This window comes from Scyliorhinus torazame, chromosome 6, assembly GCF_047496885.1.
Source record: "Scyliorhinus torazame isolate Kashiwa2021f chromosome 6, sScyTor2.1, whole genome shotgun sequence".
Lineage (NCBI taxonomy): Eukaryota > Metazoa > Chordata > Chondrichthyes > Carcharhiniformes > Scyliorhinidae > Scyliorhinus > Scyliorhinus torazame.
The window spans coordinates 153,607,122-153,627,032 of NC_092712.1; the positions used below are offsets into that span (position 1 = coordinate 153,607,122).

Here is a 19,911-nt window from a genome sequence, read left to right on the forward strand (position 1 = left end):
TGCGGGTGTCTCCCAGGCCATCCGAGGCCCATGGGTGGTTGGGTTCTACGCAGGGTGGTACCCTGGTACACCAACTGCTACCCGGGCACCTGGTACTGCCACCCAGGCACTCTGGCACTGCCATGGTGGCACTGCCAGGCTGGCATGGGCACTATATGGTGCCAAGTTGCCTGTGCCAGGAATTGGGCCCGTAGGTGGGTGAGGGGGGTTCGAAGACCCCCTAAGAGGTAAGTACATGCATTGGGGGGTCTGGGGGTTGAGGTGGAAAGTCTGACAGGGGGTAACAAGATCAGGGCGCTATTTAAATACGGCGCCCCGATCTCATCCTGCAATGATGAGCTAAACAGAGCAGGAAATAAGGTAATTGCGGCCTTGGCAGGACGGTCCCAACTGAGGCCAAAAGAAAGAGTCCCATTTCATAGCGGGATCAATCTCGGCGCTGCAGGCACCACATACAACCCTGCCTAAAACGGGACTCGGTAGTTTGGACATTAAATCGTGTCTTTAATGTCCAACATAGAAATTAGTTTATTATCCGGTGTGAAAGGTGATGATGCCAACACCGTATGAGTCCACAATACAGCACTGAAATTTGGTCCAGATTATCTGCATAAATGTCTCCAGGGGAAATTATGAAGCCCATGAGACTTAATTAGGCGTTCTGCAAAATTTGAATTTTCCGATGGCGGGTTGAGATGCAGCGATAACCTCCACCACGTTTCTGGTGTGTTAAGCCTCACACCAGCCTGTGGCGGGTTCATACTTGTAATAGATTTGTACACCATGAATACTCAATACATCCTACCTTCAATATAAAGTCAGCAGCACACAAGCATCACACAACTGTTTAAAGGTGGCGCGTTCCTGTTGGCTTTGTGCAGTTGTGTGTAAGGTAGTGGTTTTCCACATTTAACTTTACAGCACAGGAGAGGGGAATAGGAGAATAAACTCTTTAATGGAGGCACAGGATTGTTAAGGGCGAGTCAGTTGTGGGGAGGAGTGTGGAGGTGGGTCATTGGCATGGAGGAGTAAAGAATAAAGTAGGATGGTCCTGGTTGTGGTGGGGACAGTCTGTCAAGGTAAGAAACTGAGCCTAAAGTGTGGTGTCTGTATTTCCAAATGTGGGTCCTTCTCAGGGTGTTGGCTGGCAGAGTCCTTACAGGGTTTTGAGTTCCCCAATCACATTTCAATTATCCCTGCTGCAAACGATCTTGGATAATATATTTTATGATGCATAGAAGGGCGGCCAGCTGAGTCAGCAAAGTTAGTGGTGAGTACAACACTGGCCACTAACATGAACATTCAATATAGAGTGAACAAGAAAACACAATATTGTTTCTACCAGGACATCTCTCTATCTGCTCTGTAACTATCAATTCATGCCAATTATGAGGCCTGCAGCACATTTTTCTCTGCAACTAATCTAATTTGACCAAATAGCAATGAGGCACAGTGAATTAGACATAAGGACAAGGGGACATAGATAGGTTATGTGAGTGGGAAAAAATCTGGCAAATGGAATATAATGTGGGGAAATGTGAAATTGGTTATTTTGGCAAGAAGAATAAAAAAGAAGTATATTATCTGAATGGCAAGAGATTGTAGAGCTCTGAGATTCAGAGGGTTCTGGGTGTCCTTGTGCATGAATCGCAAAAGGTTAGCATGCAGATACAACAAGCAATTAGGAAAGCTAATAGATTGTTATTATCTTTTACAAGGGAAATTGAACACAAAAGTAGGGAGGTTATACTTCAGTTGTACAGGTGTCATGGACAGGAAAGGGTCAATTTATACCGCCCTGATTTCCCCACTCTCTACCCATCTGTAAACAGAAAGGTATTTTTTTATTCTGATTTCCACATTGTAAATGGTGGCGTATTTTCCCTAACTCTGAACTCTGTTAATAAGTTGCACAGTAAATCCGAGGTATGATGAAAACAAAAGGGTTGGTTTATTTTTAAACACACACACTTGCACGCAAGAGGGGTTTCATCCACCTCTTTTTTACACTCTCAATAAATGGGGGATAAGGAAAAGGGTTCAGGGCACAACCACAAAAAAAATACAAGTATTGGTTTTTACACGTGTCCAGAGTCTAGAATCATGAGTCAATTGGAATGTTCCTTCCAAAGGAAGGTTGACCAATGGTAGAATGCTTCATCTTTCAGGAGCAAGACTTGCACAGTGGGAGAAGGCACATAAAGTGAGTTTGTTTGGAGGCACGGGTTCCAAGGTTCCAGCAGTTGGCAGGTCTGATGAGGGTCGAAAATCATTCTTCTGTCACCGACTTGATGGTAGCCAATACAGGCTTTGCCTGGTGTTCTGTTCATTTTGCTAGTCAAACAGGAACTGCTGGAGTTAAGTTCCCTGCTGTCTATAAAGCCAAGAAGTGCGCATGGATGACTCAACCAATTTTACTTGATTGGTATGAGAACCATTTGTCCCTGAAGCCAGGGCTCATTGTCAGTCTGGGCCTTTCCGAAGGCTGCAAGATTATTTTATTTCTTGATAATTGTGTTGCACACGCTGATGCAGAACTCCTCATCGGAGACAATGTTTTAGGAATTTTTTTGCCCCCAACTGCATGTCCCTCGTCCAGGCTATGGATCAAGGCTTTCTACGGGAATTCAAGACCGGGTACAAGGCTGAATTCACATGCAAAATGCTCATTTCATGCAATCAAGGCTTGGGATCTACAGAATTCCAAAAATTATTCAGTGTGAAAGATAAACTCTAGAGGCCTGGGCCAATGTGCCCCAAGATATTTTGATACATGGCTGCACAACTTTGGCCAGTTACCTTGTTCCTAAATAGTGATTTAAAATTGAGCCTGATTTTAGTGGTGTCACAGTGTCTGATATTATGGGCCAGGGTTTAGAAAACTCCAAAGTATATCATGGAGTTCACCTGACCTACAACTGTTTATTGATTTTGGTTACGATGAGCATAAGGGCCTGGCTTTCAGGTGTTATTCAACACAGGCCTTAAGTACTTTGGAAAAAAAAAAAAGTTTATTCGACAAATTTAGTTAACATTTTTATAAACACACACAATAAGCATTTTTCTCAACTGCAAACATAAATACCCAACATAGCTACAATACTCTATGTATAACCCTTAATAAATTCCCCCTTTAGCTGTTCCAATTTAATAACAAGATCCCATAAACCAGAAAACCCTTTTCAAAGGTGTGGCCCAGCACATAGCACTCAAGACCTGGCATGGATGCTCCTGTTTCCTTTCCAACACAGCAGGTTTGAGTTTCTTCCAGCAAACAGTTATTTCTTTTCAAGTTATCAAGCAGTCTGGAAACGGCTTTTAAAATGCAAATGGAGGAAAACCTTCTTTCAACCTGTGCAGAACAAAACCAGTTCAAACTCAACGCGAAAGTAAAACCAACTCAAAAATGAAAGTAAAAACCCAGAGCCACAGCCCAGCTCCACCCACACAATGACATCACTGAAGCCATGTGATAAGACAAAAACATTTCTTAAAGGGACACTCCCATGACACTGAGGAAGAAAAATCTTTTGCAGATTTATTGTCATATAGGAACGTTTGGCATGTGCTAAAGCCAAGTTGTTGGACAAAAACTGGGACTGTGGCGCTGAGCACCCAGGTTCGAATCCTGGCCCTGGGTCACTATCCATATGGAGTTTGCACATTCTCCCCATGTCTGCGTGGGTTTCACCCCCACAACCCAAAGATGTGCAGGTTAGATGGATTGGCCACACTAAATTGCCCTAATTGGAAAAAAATAATAGTAATTGAGTACTCTAAATTAAAAAAAAAAAGAATTTGTTGGACTAAGAAGCTGTTGTGGATTGTCTGAATATTGACAATGATGCTCCGGTTCACCTTCAGCTCACAGATAGCAAAACATGCGACGTGGTCATGAATAAGAATGAAGAGAGTGAGAGCGATAATGAAGATGGACATGGTGCGTTGGATGAATGGGGAAAATTGTGCATTGGCAGGTGCAAAAGCATTATAGAGGGATTAATTCTTGGGATGAAGCAGAAGATTTTCATCACAGAGCAGCATATTATATGGGTCTGGAAAAACAAGAAGTGTTCCTGAAAGCAATGCCCACATATTTGAAACAACTTAAGCTGCAGGACATATTTAAAAGAGGTACGACAGAGCCTGAACCTTCAAACTGCATAGCCTATTCCTGTACAGAAGCTGACATTTCTTTGGTTGCGATGTGAAATAATAAAATGATTAAGCAATGAAGATTTAAATGAAAAGTATTTTTTAAAAACAGTAAAAATAAAAGCTTTTCAAATCCTTATTTCTCATACTTTTTTTCATGTTTTACGTACAAATCTTGCAGGTCCCAAAATCTATAAAGTGGCCAAATCCAGAACACATCAGATCATGAGCATCCGGATATGGGTCTTTTGTGATAAGACAAAAACATAAGAAATGTTTTTGTCTTATCACATGGCTTCAGTGATGTCATTGAAGATTCAGGTCCCCCACATTTATTGTATTACCTCGGTTACAGGCTCAATTAATCTCTTATTTAATACTGTACCCAACGATACAACTATCATTAGGGGATTCAGAAACTACTCCCACCAGGAGAAGATAAAGGATTGTCAGTCTATACCTTTTTAGGGTTATGTTTCCATAAAACAACTATAAATTCAGAGGATATTTGACATAATGGTACCAAGGATGAGGGACTTCATTGGAGAGCCTCTAGAAATTGGGCTTGTTCTCTGTAGAGCAAAGCATGTTAAGAGAAAATTTCATAGAGGTGATCAAAATTATGGAGAGAAGGAGAAACTGTTTCCACTGACAAGAGGAAGTATGATAGCTGTACAGATCCCTATAAAATTCCTCAATAATCTGCTCCGGAGCCACCACCAACTTCCCCGTCTTATCCCGAACCGAACTATCTCCCTAGCCGCTGCCTCCCTCCGGAGTTGGCGGGCCAGCATACATCCTGCCTTCTCTCCATACTCATAGACAGCCCCCCTCGCCCTTCTCAACTGACACACCGCTCTCCCCATGGACAATTGGTTGAACCTCGCCTGCAACTTCTTCCTCCTGGCCAGGCGACCCGGTTCCCCCGCGTACCTCCAATCCACCTCCAAAATCACCTATATCAATCTTTGGTGTTCCTCTCCTTCCTCCCTGTCCACCTGAGCCTTGAACGAGATCACCTCCCCCCTCACTACCGCCTTCAGAGCCTCGCAGACCACCGACTGCAAAACCTCCCCTCTGTAATTAAATCCCACAAGCTCCTCGATCACTTTCCCAATCTTGTCACAGAAGCTCCAGTCCGCTAACAACCACACATCCATTCTCCACCCCAACCTCTAGGCTACTCCTTTCTCCAAAACCACATCCACCCAATGTGGAGCATGATCTGAAATCACGATTGCTGAGTACTCCGATCTCCTAACCCCGGCCAATAGCGCCTTTCCCACCATAAAAAAGACAATCTTCGAATACACCTTGTGTACTAGAGAGAAAAATGAATACTCCCATTCCCTCGAATGTAAGAACCTCCACGGGTCCATTCCTTCCATCTCCCTCATGAGCCCAACTGTGCCATCGAATGCGGTTGGGACCTGTCCACCTTTGGTTCCAACACCATGTTCCAAACCCCCTTCTACTATCAACTCGTGGATGTCCAAATCCGGGATGGCACCCAGCACCGCCTTCACAAACCCTGCATCATCCCAAATATGCTTGTCAGTGCAAACAACCTCTCCTCTAGCCCACCCGTCACTATCACGTACCTGCCCCAGTCCGCCACTACCTTCACCATCTGAAACCTTACCCTCTTACCCACCAATACCGCTACCCCAGAGCCCTACTATCAAACCCCAAATGAAACACCTGACTCACCCAACCCTTCCTAAGCCTCACCTGATCCTTCACCCTCAAATGGGTCTCCTGCAGCATCACCACTTTGGCCCTTAAGCTCCTCAAATGTGTAAAAACCCTTGATCTCTTCACCGGTCCCCCGAAGCCTCTCATGTTCCTGTCACTATTCTGACTGGGAGTCTCTCACCCACATGCCCCTCCCCAACCCCACCCCTCCTATCCGTCATCATCATAACCCTGGGCCCTGCCCCTCAGGCCTAACCCGCCCCATTGTTTTGTTACCGTCGAAACCCTCCACACCCCCTCCCAGAATCTGTCCATCCACTTCCTCTTGCCAACAGATCTCCCAGTATCGGTCCCATCCCCCCATCTTTCACACCTCCCAGGCCCATCAAAACCTGCTCCACCAGCTTCCAACGACCGTGACCCCTACCGCACCACACCCCCGTACACTAGCCAACCTTCAGTTACTAGTGCGGAGGCCCCTGCTCGAATCCCCTCCCACAATCCGCCCCTCCATAACCCCGTCGGCAGAAAAACAAACAAAAACGGTGCTGAACTGCGCCCCCAGAAAACAGACATAAACCCAAGGCCCAAAATACTCGTAAGCAACAAAAACAAAGGTAAACTACATGCCCCCATTCAACCAACCCCAAACCCATACATTCCCACCATTAAATACAAAACGAGAAACAAAAGAAAAAGAGAGATAAAGACAAAACACGGTCCCCATCCCAAGTCCAAGTCCCATCTCTCGTTTCAGTCACAGTCCTTCGGCCTTCACAAATGCCTCCACCGTCTCGAAGTAGAAATCCTGAAGTAGAAGTCACCCTCAACTTCGCAGGGTAGACCACTCCAAACCTCACGCTGTTGCTGTACAGCGCCACCTTCACCCGACCGAAGGCTGCCTGCCTTCTTGCCAGTTCCACCGTTGAGTCTTGATATATTCTAACACCAACGCCTTCCTACTTTACCTCTCGCCTTTGCTTCGCCCAACTCAGGACCTTCTCCTTCACATGAAACATTTGGAAGCAAAATTACAACTGCCCTTGGTGGCTCATTTGCTTTCGGCTTCGGTCTGCGCGACCGATGGGTCCTGTCCAATTTGTTTCAGCCGGGTTCTTCCCCCTCCCCCATTAGCTCTGCCAGCATCTTCGCAAAGTACTCGGGCGGCCTCAGGTCCTCCACCCTCTCAGGCAGGCACACGATCTGTAGATTTTGCCACCTTGATCTGTTCTCAGGACCTCCACCTTAGCTCTGAGCCTCTTATTGGCCTCCACAGCTCCTCACCCATCGGGGTGAACAAGTCACTGTGCTGCGACAAAGCCTCCTCCACTCCCTTCAACTTCTCTCCTTGCTCCTGTACTTCAGCCGATATCTTCTCCTTTACCGGGGCAATCAACTCCACCACCAACTCTTTCATCACAGCCATCATCTCCCTCTACAGCACCTCCATGTGCTTGGTGTACAGCCTCTCAAATTCCCCAACCATCACCTCGGTCAGAGTTTCCATTGTGAGGGGAGAGGCTCCACCCTGCAACCCAGCCCCCCACCATCTTTCTTCCTGCCCGGACTCACCAACTCACTCGACGGCAGTCGTTCGCTCACCCCCTTCTTTCCAGTGCCCTTCTTCTGGGTTTTTGACATCTCCCATCTTCCTTATATCTTCCCACACCAGCTCATTCAAAAACTGCCCCTCAGACCGGGCATTAAAGTCCAAAAACCGCAGCCTCGAGCAGGAGCCACCTGACGTGTGACCTCCACCTACATGCTGCACCCGAAATCCGGAGTAGACACATTTAAATGAGGCTAACTGCTCACTTGAATATGCAGATCGCTATGCCCCGCGAGATCCTGTTAGATCTTGTGAGGCGCAACAAGCCAGGTAAAACTCACAAGCCACCTCTCGGGAGATTTACCGCCAGCGTCGCGTCCCAAGTCAGGCACGGTCCGGCTGTTAGATCACGCCCTATATTTATGTAATGCCCACAATCAGTTTTACTACCTACACAGGTTGAAAGAAAATTTAGGGCGGAATTCTCCAGCTCTTCCTGATTGCAGAATCTTCCGCACCTGCCAAAGTCGACTCCCACTGTGGATTCCCTGACAGCGGCATGGGCGAGGAATGTAAATCACCATCAACTTCGACGGGCTAGAAGATCTCGTTGGCAGGAAGGGCTGGAGAATTCCACCCTTAGTTTTACTCAATGTGCAGCTGGTTTATGCTGCCCCAGGAAGGATCTTATATTGTGACATTTGATAGCTGATATGTAGATTTTTTTCTAACCAAGGAATTTGAGTGAATTGTTTATATATGGAGGAAATGTTAATGCCCAGCATCAAGAGTTTAAAACTGGTGTTTGTAACAGTGACATTTGCCAAAATAGAACTCGGTTAAAGAGAATGTGCTCATATATAGCATAGCCAATTCTTTTATGTTAAAATAAATTGGAGCTTAGGGGATTACTGGCTTCCCTTTCAACTATATTTGTGGATGACAACATGAAGTCTGCCTGAAAAGTTCAAGGCTGTCATTGGTCATGCCGAAGACAATTCCTGATGAAATGTGCAAAGGCAGGTCACATTCGTCTTCAATTCTTACTCTGATCTTTGGGAAAAAACACAAAACAAAACAGCAGAATCTGTGTAGCAATTTATGTGGCAAACTTTTTAAAGTTTATGTAACACCTAGTATGGTAGCCTTGACAGAACTCGTATTGAGAGTTTCACCAAGAGCATGTGGCTGAGCTGAAGTGACTTGGAACAGGTCATGTTTGAAATGTTTTATATGCAATTTCATGCCTGGTATGTGATTAATTGCATGAGTGGTATTTTTTGCGGTATTACTTGAAACAGTTCAGTACTTTTTTGATATAGTTATAATAGCAAATATATTCTACTTCAAATTGTTGCTTTAACTGACTTGACAAGACACTAGTAGTTGGCAAATATTCTAGATGCAACAGGAGGACAGGCAATATTTGACTTAGTTATGAGTAATGAACCAAATTTAACAAATAGCCTCACTGTGCACGAACATTTATCAAATAGTGATCACAACATGATTGAATTCAGTGTAGCATTTGAAAATGAAAAGCACGATTCAGACACTAGAATTTTAGACTTGGGTAAGGCTGACTTTAATGGGATGAGACAGAGATTGTCCACAGTAAACTGGGAAGATCTGTTAATGGGTCAATGACTGAAGATCAGTGGGGAATTCTGTTTGTTTGTTTGTTTATTTGTTTATTCATATAGAGTACCCAATTTTTTTTTCCAATTAAGGGGCAATTTAGTGTGGCCAGTCCACCTAACCTGCACATCTTTGGGTTGTGGGGGTGAAACCCATACAGACATGGGGAGAATGTGCAAACTCCACACAGTCAATGACCTGGGGCTGGAATCGAACCCGGGTCCTCAGCACCGTATGCAACAGTACTTTTTAAAAAAAAATATTTTTTTAAATTAAAGTTTTGCAAAGTTTTTCATAATAAATAGTAATAATCCTAACACAGCAAAATAGAGTGAACATTAACATAGTGCAAAAAGAGAATATACAATAGCAATTGACAAGCCGTGACCCCACGCGCCTCAGTCTTCCCACACCCTCCCAACGGAGCACTCACCCCCACTCCTCTACGGGTCGCTACTGCTGCTGACGTATTAATTTTCCCTGAGAAGCCATCGGACGGTATTATGCCCCCGCTCAACAGCAGCAGCTCTGTACACTTGGCAAAATTATTTACACACATAAGTAGACATCTGTTTGTGGTGTTGTCATCCCTTGCTTCTCCCAGACGGAGTTCGCTGCCGTTGTCGTCTCGTTCCGCTTCTGCGCACTTCCGCTTCTGCGGCCCTCCCGTCTTCCCCGTTTTCTCTGTTCCTGTGGACGTTAAGTTTGTTAATGATTCCCTGCCTCCCCCCTCCCTCTCCCGGGCTCTCCTCTATTGTTCCGTCTCTTCCCTCTATACCCCCCCCCCCCCCCCTCCGTCCGTCCGTCCGTCCCCGCTCCGTGGCTCACCTTTCCTTCCTCTTAGATTTAGCTGTCCCCGTCCCGTCCCCCTCTCCCAGTCTATCTCTCCCTCTCATGCTTTGGCTACTCTCCCCTGTTTCTTGGCTACCTGGCTATTCTTCTGCTTGTTTGTTGGCCACAAACAGGTCTCGGAACAATTGGATGAATGGCTCCCACGTTGTGTGGAAGCCGTCGTCTGACCCTTGGAAGGCGAATTTGATTTTCTCCATTTGGAGAGATTCTGAGAGGTCGGACAGCCAGTCTGCAGCTTTGGGTGGTGCTGCTGACCACCAGCCGACCAGGATTCTACGACGGGCGATCAGGGAGGCAAAGGCAAGGGCGTCCGCCCTCCACCCCAGGAATAGATCTGGCTGGTCTGAAACCCCGAAGACCGCCACTTTCGGGCATGGCTCCACCCTCACCCCCACCACCTTGGACATTGCCTCGAAGAAGGCTGTCCAGTATTCCACAAGTCTGGGGCAAGACCAGAACATGTGGGCGTGGTTGGCTGGGCCTCCTTGGCACCGCTCACATCTGTCATCCACCTCCGGGAAGAACCTACTCATACGGGTTCTTGTTAACTGGGCTCTATGTACCACTTTTAGTTGCATCAGGCTGAGCCTTGCGCACGTGGAGGTGGAGTTGACCCTATGCAGTGCTTCGCTCCAGAGTCCCCACCCTATTTCAATCCCAAGGTCCTCCTCCCACTTCATTCTTGTTGCGTCCAATACGGTGTTGGCCTCTTCTACCAGTCGGTCATACATGTCACTACAGTTTCCTTTATCTAGTATGCTTGCGTCCAGTAACTCTTCCAGTAGTGTCTATCGTGGTGGTTGTGGGTATGTCCCTGTCTCCTTTCGTAGGAAGTTTTTTAGTTGCAGGTGCCTTAGCTCGTTCCCCCTGGCCAGCTGGAATTTCTCTGTCAGTTCGCCCAGTGTTGTGATCCTGCCGTCCGTGTATAGGTCCCTGACTTTCAGTATCCTTCTGTCCTGTCCCCACCTTTTGAAAGTGGCGTCAGTCAGCGCTGGCGTGAACCTATGGTTGTTGCAGATGGGAGCTTTACCCAACATTCTGGTCAGGCCAAATTGTTGCCGTACTTGGTTCCAGGACTGGAGGGTGGCTATTACCACCGGGCTGCTGGAGTGTTTTTTGGGTGGGGATGGGGATATGAGCGCCACCGTGGCGAGGGCCCGGAGAGAGGTTCCCATGCAGGAGGCCTCTTCCCCGCGCACCCACTCAGCTTCTGGTTCCTTGATCCATCCCCTTATTCGCTCGGCCGTCGCCGCCCAGTGGTAAAGTTGTAGGTTTGGGAGGGCAAGCCCCCCCCCCCCCCCCTGGATTTTGTTTTTTGTAAGACCTTCTTTGGGATCCTAGCATTCTTTCCCCCCACACACACACACAAACGCCATGATTAGTTTGTCTAGTGCTTTGAAAAAGGCCTTGGGGATGTAGATCAGGATGGATCTGAATAGGAAGAGGTACCTGGGCCGCACGTTCATTTTGATTGTCTGGACTCTCCCCGCAAGGGAGAGTGGGAGTATGTTCCAACTTTGCAGGTCCTTTTTTACTTCCTCTGTCAGACTGGCGAGGTTCCATTTGTGGATCCCTTTCCAGTCATGGGCTATTTGGATCCCCAGGTAGTGGAATTTGTGTTGGGCTTGTTTAAACGGCAGTCCCGTTAGTGCTGCCCCCCTAACAGGACCCAAAGACTGGGGTGTACTGGGAAGATCTCGCTTTTGCTCATGTTGAGTTTGTAGCACGAGAAGGCGCCAAACTCTTTCAGGAGCGCGATGATTCCGTCCATGCTGCTCTGTGGATCCGAAATGTAGAGGAGCAGGTCATCTGCAGAGAGTGAGACTCTGTGCTCTCTGCCTCCCCTTCGGATCCTCCTCCAACTTTTTGGTGCTCTGAGCGCGATTGCTAGTGGTTCGATCGCTAGAGCGAACAGCAGCGGGGACAGTGGGCATCCTTCTCTGGTGCCCCTGTGCAGCTGGAAGTATCGGGAGTTGGTATTGTTTGTCCGTACGCTTGCCATGGGAGCGTTGTATAGGAGTTTTACCCAGGAGGTGAACCCTGTTCCAAGCCCGAACCGCTCCAGTACCTCTATGAGGTATTTTCATTCAACTCTGTCGCAGGCCTTTTCTGCGTCTAGGGAGACGATCACCTCTGGTGTTCTCTCCCCGGAGGGGGTCATTATCAAGTTCAGCAGGCGCCTGATGTTCGAGGTAAGCTGTCTACCTTTGACAAAGCCCGTCTGGTCCTCTGCGACCACCTCAGATACACAGTCTTCTAACCTTTTGGCCAGTATTTTGGCATCTGCATTCAGCAATGAGATGGGTCTGTATGACCCACATTCCGTTGGGTCTTTGTCTTTCTTACCTATCAGCAAGATTGAGGCCTGTGCTAGCGTGGGTGACAGTGTGCCCTCGCTAGCGAATCTGTGAACATCTCCCGCAGGTGCGGGGCCAATGCTGTCGCAAATATTTTGTCGAAGTCCGCCGGGAACCTGTCGGGTCCCGGCGCCTTCCCCGCCTGCGTGGAGCTAATGCTGTCCATGATCTCTCCCAGTGTTAGTGGTGCTTCCAAGCCCTGTTTTTTTGCCCTCCCCCACGACTGGAATGTCCAGTCCATCAAGGAACCGTTTCATCCCAGACTCCCCCATTGGGGGCTCTGAGGTGTACAGCCCTTGGTAGAAGGCCTTGAAGGTTTTGTTGATCTTTTCTGGTTCTGTTTCTAGCGTGCCTCTGGTATCCCTGATTTGTGCAATTTCTCTGGTGCACTTCTCAGCTGCTGTGTCAGCAGGCGGCTGGCTTTGTCTCCATGTTCGTATAGAGTCCCACGTGCCTGGCAGAGTTGGTGCACTACTTCCAGCTCTGGTGGAGAGCAGGTCAAAGTTCCTTTGTAGCTCTTTCCTGTCCGCCAGGAGCTCTACGGTCGGGGCCTCGGAGTATTTATGGTCTACCTTCAGTATGGAGTCGACCAGCTGCTGCCTAGCCACCCTTTCCACCCTCTCTCTTCGCGCTTTGAAAGCGATGATTTCCCCTCTTAGTACGGCCTTTAGCGCTTCCCAGAACGTGGAGGGTGAGACCTCCCCGTTCTGATTGTTCTCTGTGTACTCTGCTATGGCCCGTGATATATTTTCTTTGAAGGCCTTGTCAGCTAGTAGGGCGACGTCCAACCTCCATGTGGGGCGTTGGGCCCTGCCCGTCTCCAGCCTCACGTCCATGTAGTGTGTAGCGTGGTCTGATATCACAATTGCGGAGTATTCCACTTTGTCTATCCCCGGAAGCACCGTTTTCCCCACCGCAAAGAAATCAATTCTGGTGTATACGTTGTGTACTGGGGAGAAGAAGGAGAATTCCTTCTCCCCGGGTGGGCGAACCTCCAGGGGTCCACCGCTCCCATCTGCTCCATAAAGTGACTGAGTTCCCTTGCCATGCTTGAGGTTTTCCCCGTTTTGGGGTTTGGTCTGTCTGTCTTTGGGTCCTGTACACTGTTGAAGTCCCCCCCCCCCCCCCCCCCATGATTAGTCGACGCGTCGCTATGTCAGGGATTTCTGCCATGGTCTTCTTGATGAAGCTCATGTCGTCCCAGTTGGGTGCGTACACGTTAACTAGTACTACCGGTGCCCCATCCAGGGCCGCGCTGACCATGATATACCGTCCCCTGGGTCCGTAACCGTCTTTGTCGCCCTAAACATCGTCCACTTGCCGATCAATATCACCACTCCCCCTGGCCCTTGTCCCATAGCAGGAATGGTAGGTCTGCCCCACCCAGCCCTTTCTTACCCGCAGTCGGTCCTGCTCTCTCAGATGTGTCTCTTGGAGGAAGACTATGTCGGCCCTCATATTTCTTAGGTGGGTGAGGGCTCTGGATCTCTTCACTGGGCCGTTGAGTCCCCTTACGTTCCAGGTGACTATCCTGGTGGGGGACTTCTGCCCCCTCGCTCCTGTGGGATTAACCATACTTACCTGGTGGACGCGCCCCTGCCCTCCGAGGTTTCCCTTTGTTAGGGGGCCGTCCAGGATGGCTGCTGTCACTGCTCTCTCCATGCGGTCGGGACCCTGCGCTCCAGGGTTTCCCTTTGTCCCGGGGGCACCCGACTTGGCTGCCCACTGTGCGGGTAGTCCCCTGCACTCTGGGGTCTCCCTTCGCCCAGAGACCGTACTGGGTGGGTGCTTGCAGCGATTCCTTGTTTCGAGCCCTTGGTTGTGACACTTTGTAGCCCAATTCCTTTTCTAGCCCTGTTTGTTCCTCCTTCCCTGTGTCGCCACTCCCGGTCTCTCCTTCCCTGTGTCCCCCCCCCCCCCTCCCGGTCTCTCCCCTTTCCCCCCTCTCCCTTGTACCCCTCCTTTGTCCCTCTTTCCCCTGTTCCTGTCCCAGTTTGCTCTCACGTGTCTGTTGAGTGGTCCCCCCCACCTCCAGCCTGGCGCCTTCCCCCCTATTGGGGGCGCGCTGCGGCCCTGCTTTGTTGCATGCCCATGGCGCCAGCTTTCCCGCTAGTACGGTGGCCCCCCTCTCGGGAGTTACTGTCTCACTTCTCCCCTGCCCGACCTCTACGGTTTTCTGCCTGCTCTTCCCCTATCCTATCCTGCACTCCTCTCGCTTGCTCTCTCTTCTCCGCTACTCTTGTTCCCTCGTGCTGGGGTCTGGCCTCCGACCTGAAGCGGTCCCTCTGGCAGTGGTTTGTTCTTAGTTCAGGGTGCGCTGGGCGGGGGGGGCCTGGCGTTGCCTCACCCCTCCCCTCCCCTCCCCCCGTCGGCGCGTTGTTGCCCCCTGCCAGGGCCCCCTCATTTCTACCTTCGCTGGTGGTTTTACAGCCCGTGTTCCTCGACAAACTTGTTTGCTTCGACAGGGGCTGTAAAGAAGTATTCTCTTTCTTGGTATGTGACCCAGAGTTTCGCTGGGTACAGCATACCAAAACGCATGTTGCTCTTGTGAACAGCTGCTTTCGCTCTATTAAACTCGGCCCGTCTCCTGGCTAGGTCTGCCCCAATGTCCTCGTAAATTCTAATGGCATGTCCTTCCCATTTGCAGGTTCTGTTTTTCCTGGCCCAGCGCAGGATTGTTTCCCTATCTTGGTACCGGTGCAGTTTAGCTATAACTGCTCTCTGGTGTTCCCCTGCTTTGGGCTTCGGGCGCAGCGACCGGTGTGCTCTGTCCATTTCTGGTGGGCTGGGAAAGGCTTTCTTCCCCACTAAGTTGCCCAGCATCTCGGCCACGTATGTCGTGGGGTTTCTACCCTCGATCCCCTCTGGTAAGCCCACTATCCTGACATCTTGCCTCCTCGAGCGGTTTTCCTGGTCGTCCACTCTGCCCTTCAGGCTCCCCTGTGTTGTGCCCAGTCTCGCCACCTCCCTCTCCAGGGCCGTGATCCGGTCGCTTACATCAGTCGCTGCTTTCTCCAGCTCCTTGATGGTCGCCTCTTGGGCTTCCAGTTTCTCCCCTTGGGCATCCAGTTTCTTCCCTTGGGTGTCCAATTTTTCCTCTGCTCTGCCCAGGGCCTGCTGCACCTCCGCCAGGGCCTTGGCCATCGCTGCCTGCACTGTGGCCTCTATGTCTGCCCTAGCCGCTGCCTTGTTTACCTGCTGATGTTCCCTCAGCGCATCGGCAAAGGCTGCCTTCCAGTTCCAGCTCCCCCCTGGCCCTGGGGGAGACTGCACCTGTCTGCCCAGCTCTTTTTGATGCGGCGATACTTCCGTTCTGCCGCTTTGCTCGCTGATTGGCTCGTCGGAACTGGCTCGCCCATTGCCCCGCCTGCCTTTGGTGCCCCTTCTCCCTCTGCTTTTGCTCCCTACTGGCACTTTTCCTCCCCCCCCTTATTTATTTATTTTCTCCCCCCCCCCTTCCCTTTTTCTTCTCCCCTCCCTTCTCTCCTTTACCACTTTATTTTTCCCTCTTTTATAAAATTCTTCTCAGGTGAACTTGTTTTGGGTGAGAACAAGAAAAGTGCAAAAATAATTTTTTTTAAAAAAAAAGTTTTAAAGTTTTCTTTTCAGAGTTTTGTTTTTGCAAAAGTTATTTTTTCCTTCCTTTTCCCTCACTCACCCAGGTCGAGAGAGAGTGGCTTCTGGTCCGGAGTCCCTCTTTGTTCCTGCCTCGTGGTGGTCGCTGCCGGGGGGGGGGGGGTCAGTCGGACGGTCCCCTTTTCGTTCCCCGCTGCTCGGTCCGGGCCGCCGCTCATCACACCCTGCGCTCTCCTGCTTGGGGGGGGGTGGGGGTCGGTCGCTCCTCCGTTCCTTCCTCCCTGCAGGTTCGGCCCCCGCTTCGGTCCAGGCCACCGTTTCGGTCCTGGCCACCACTTTGGTCCTGGCCACCGCTTGTCCTGCCCAGTGCTCTGCTGCCGTGTGTGGGGGGGGCCCGTATGCAACAGTACTAACCACTGCACCACCGTGCCGCCCAGTGGGGAATATTTAAAGAAACTTTTAACAAGATACAGTGCGAGTATATACCCCTAAGAGGAAATGGCTCCACACAGAAAAAGCAGCCATGGACAACAAAAGAGGTTAGGGACAGCATAAAACTAAAAGGAAGGCTTACAAAAATGAAAAACATAGCACAGATCCAGACAAATATGATAAATACAAAGACCAGCAAAGGATCACAAAGCTGCTTATAAGAACTACTAAAATGGATTATGAAAGCAAACTTGCAAGGGATATCAAAATCAAATGGCGGCTGAAAATTGAGATAATGTCAGTGATAGTGGGGAAATGGCAGGCATGTTGAACAATTACTTTGCCTCAGTATTTACAATTGAAAAGGAGGATAACTTGCCAGAAGTCCTGAAAAAAATAACAGAGGACAGGGACTTAATATAATTAACGTAAGTAAAGCATCAGTAACTAGGAAATTAATGGAACTAAAGAGTGACAAATCCCCAGGACCGGACTGTTTCCATCCGAGGGTGTTAAAGGAAATAGGAGAGCACATTGTCGATGCCCTAACTCTAATATTTCAGAGTTCTCTAGATTCAGGTGTAGTCCCTCTGGATTGGAAAATTGAACATGTCACTCCACTTTTTAAGAAGAATGAAAAGGGGAAACCAGGAAATTACAGACCAGTTAGCGGAAGATCTGTGGAGGAGGGGTGGGGGGGGGTGGAATTACTGGAGTCTATAATCAGGGATGGGGTGACTGAACACCTTGAAATATTTTGGTCGATCAGGGAAAGCCAGCGTGGATTTGTGAAGGGAAGGTCATGCCTGACTAATCTTATTGAATATTTTGAAGAGGTGATTAAGGTAGTGGACAGGGGAATGTCTGTGGATGTTATTTACATGGACTTCCAGAAGCATTTGGTAAAGTTCCACTTAAGAGACTGTTAACTATGTGGAAACCCACGGAGTTGAGAGCAAATTATTGACATGGTTAGGAAACTGGTTGAGTGCAGGCTATAGGGAGTGGGGGTAATGAGTAACTACTCTAATTGGGAAGAGGTGACTAGTGGTGTATCACAGAGATCTGTGTTGGGGCCTCAGTTATTTGCACGATTCATGAATAACTTGGTTGATGGCAAGGGAAGTCATATATCCAAATTTGCTGCTGATACAAAGTTAGGTTGACAGGGAGGTGGTGCCGCAGTAGTATTGTCACTGGACTAGTAATCCAGAGACCCAGGGTAATGATCCGGGGACCCGGGTTCAAACCCACCATGGCAGGTGGTGGAATTTAAACTCAATAAATGTATTTGGAATAAAAAATCCAATGACAGCCATGAAACCATTGTCGATTGTCGTAAAACCCCATCTGGTTCACTAATGTCCTTTAGGGAAGGAAATCTTACCCAGTCTGACCTACATGTGACTCCAGACACACAGCAATGTGGCTGACTCTTAAAGGCCCTCTGAAATGGCCTAGCAAGTCACTCCGTTGTATTCAAGCGCCACAAAAACACAACAAAGGAATGAAACCGGACTGGCCACCCGGCATCGACCTAGGCACCAGAAACAACAACAGCAAACCCAGCCCTGTCGACCCTACAAAGTCCTCCTTAACTAATATCTGGGGCTTGTGCAAAAATTGGAACAGCTATCTCACAGATTAGTCAAGCAACAGCCTGACAGACTCACAGAATCATATCTTACAATATTAGACAATGATCCTGACACCACTATCACTATTCCTGGGTATGTCCTGTTTCACCGACAAGACAAACCCAGCGAAGGTGGCAGCACAATAGTATACAGTCAGGAGGGAGTTACCCTGGGAGTCCTCAACATCAACTCTGGATCCCATGAAGTCTCACGGCTTCAGGTTAAACATGGGCAAGGAAATCGGCTGCTGATTACCATACCCCGTCCACCATCAGCTGGCGAATCAATACTCCTCCATGTTGAACACCACTTGGAGAAAGTACTGGAGGTGGCAAGGGGGCAGAATATACTCTTGAGTGGGGGACTTCAACATTCATCAACAAGAATGCCTCAGTAGTACCACCACAGATCAAGTGGCCAGATTCTAAAGGACATAGCTGCTAGACTGGGGATGCAGCAGGTGGTGAGGGAACCAAGAAATGGGAAAAACATATATATTTTTAAAAATATTTTTATTCTCCTTTTTCACATTTATCATAGTTACAACAACAAATAATTAACAATAACAACAAATACAATGACAATCACTTAGCCAACAATCCCCTCATCCCACCCACCCTCAAACAGCTCCCAACATTTCGAATACAAAACACCAATAAAAAAGAATCATCATTAATTTATACATTCCAAACCACCACCCCCATATTCGATGTCATCCAGCAAGTGCAGAAAATAATCAAAAAGGCTAATGGAATGCTAGCCTTTATATCTAGAGGATTGGAAAATAAAAACACAAAAGTCATGTTGCAGCTATTCAAAACCTTGGTTACACCCTGGAGTACTGTGAACAGTTCTGGACACGACACCTTGGGAATGACCTTGGAGGGAGTGCAGTGTAGGTTTACAAAAATGATGCCTGGATTATAGGGGTTAAATTACGAGAAGAGATTACACAGATTATGCCTGTTTTCACTAGAATTTAGAAGGTTAAGGGGTGATCTGATCAAAGTATTCAAGATATTAACAGGGAAAGACGGTAAATAAAGATATTTCCAAAAACTATTTCCATTGGTTGAAGATTCTAAAATTAGGTGGCATAGTCTAAAACTTAGGGCTAGGAGAGATGTTAGGAAGAACTTCTTCACTGAAAGGGTGGTAGAGGATTGGAACTCTCTCCCACAAACGGCAATTGAAGTTAGGTCAGTTGTTCATTTTAAATCTTGAGACATAGGGTTTTGTTAAGCAAAGACATTAAGGGATATGGGTCAAAGGCAGGTATGGAGTTAGGTCACAGATCAGCCATGATCTCATTAAATAGCAGGACAGGTTCGAGAGGCCGAATGGCCTACTCCTGTTCCTATGTTCCTAAGTTGCGATCGAGATCGTATTGAATTTACTCAAATTTGCCACCTGCCAAAGTAAAAATAATCCAATTAAATGAGTATGACAGTATTATTTTATAAATACTTTATTATTCATATCCTTGACTGCTGGTATTGATGGTCAATAAGTAAGCACTGTTGAACATTAGTTAATCTTTTCTGCCTCAGTATATAAACTGGGGCTTGTTTGTACCACTTTCTTGTTACATGTTCAGTGTTTTGTAGAGTAACGTCTTTATGTATTGATTCGGTCAGGCTTTAAATATTCGATTTAAATGGTTAGCGAAACATTCAATAACAATTGGTTTGCATTGTGCTGGATAATATAAAGGGCAAGCTAATGTGATCTGCCCACCACCAAACTGTCATACCCTTCAGGTGTTAATAACACCACTAACGAAAGACCGAAGGGAAGCTGCATATTGTATTTGATAGCAGATGTCATTTATACAGCAATTAGATTTTCTCATTTCTGCCGAACGGTTCCAAAAGCCTCAGGGCATCCTGGAAATCTGCTTCCCTTTGCTATTCAGCTGTTACTGTCGCTGGGGATGAAATATATTCCCTTGATGCACTGGACCAACAAATCAGGTTAGTTGATTCATAAGTTCCAATTTATGATTAATTATTACTTTCCA

At 48.0% G+C, this 19,911-nt stretch overlaps 1 protein-coding gene across 12 annotated transcripts in view; it reads left to right on the top strand.

Moving 5' to 3' along the window:
* The window catches only part of invs (inversin), a 498,042-nt gene that overhangs the window by 431,757 nt on the left and 46,374 nt on the right, over nucleotides 1-19,911 (top strand). The window lies entirely within an intron of this gene.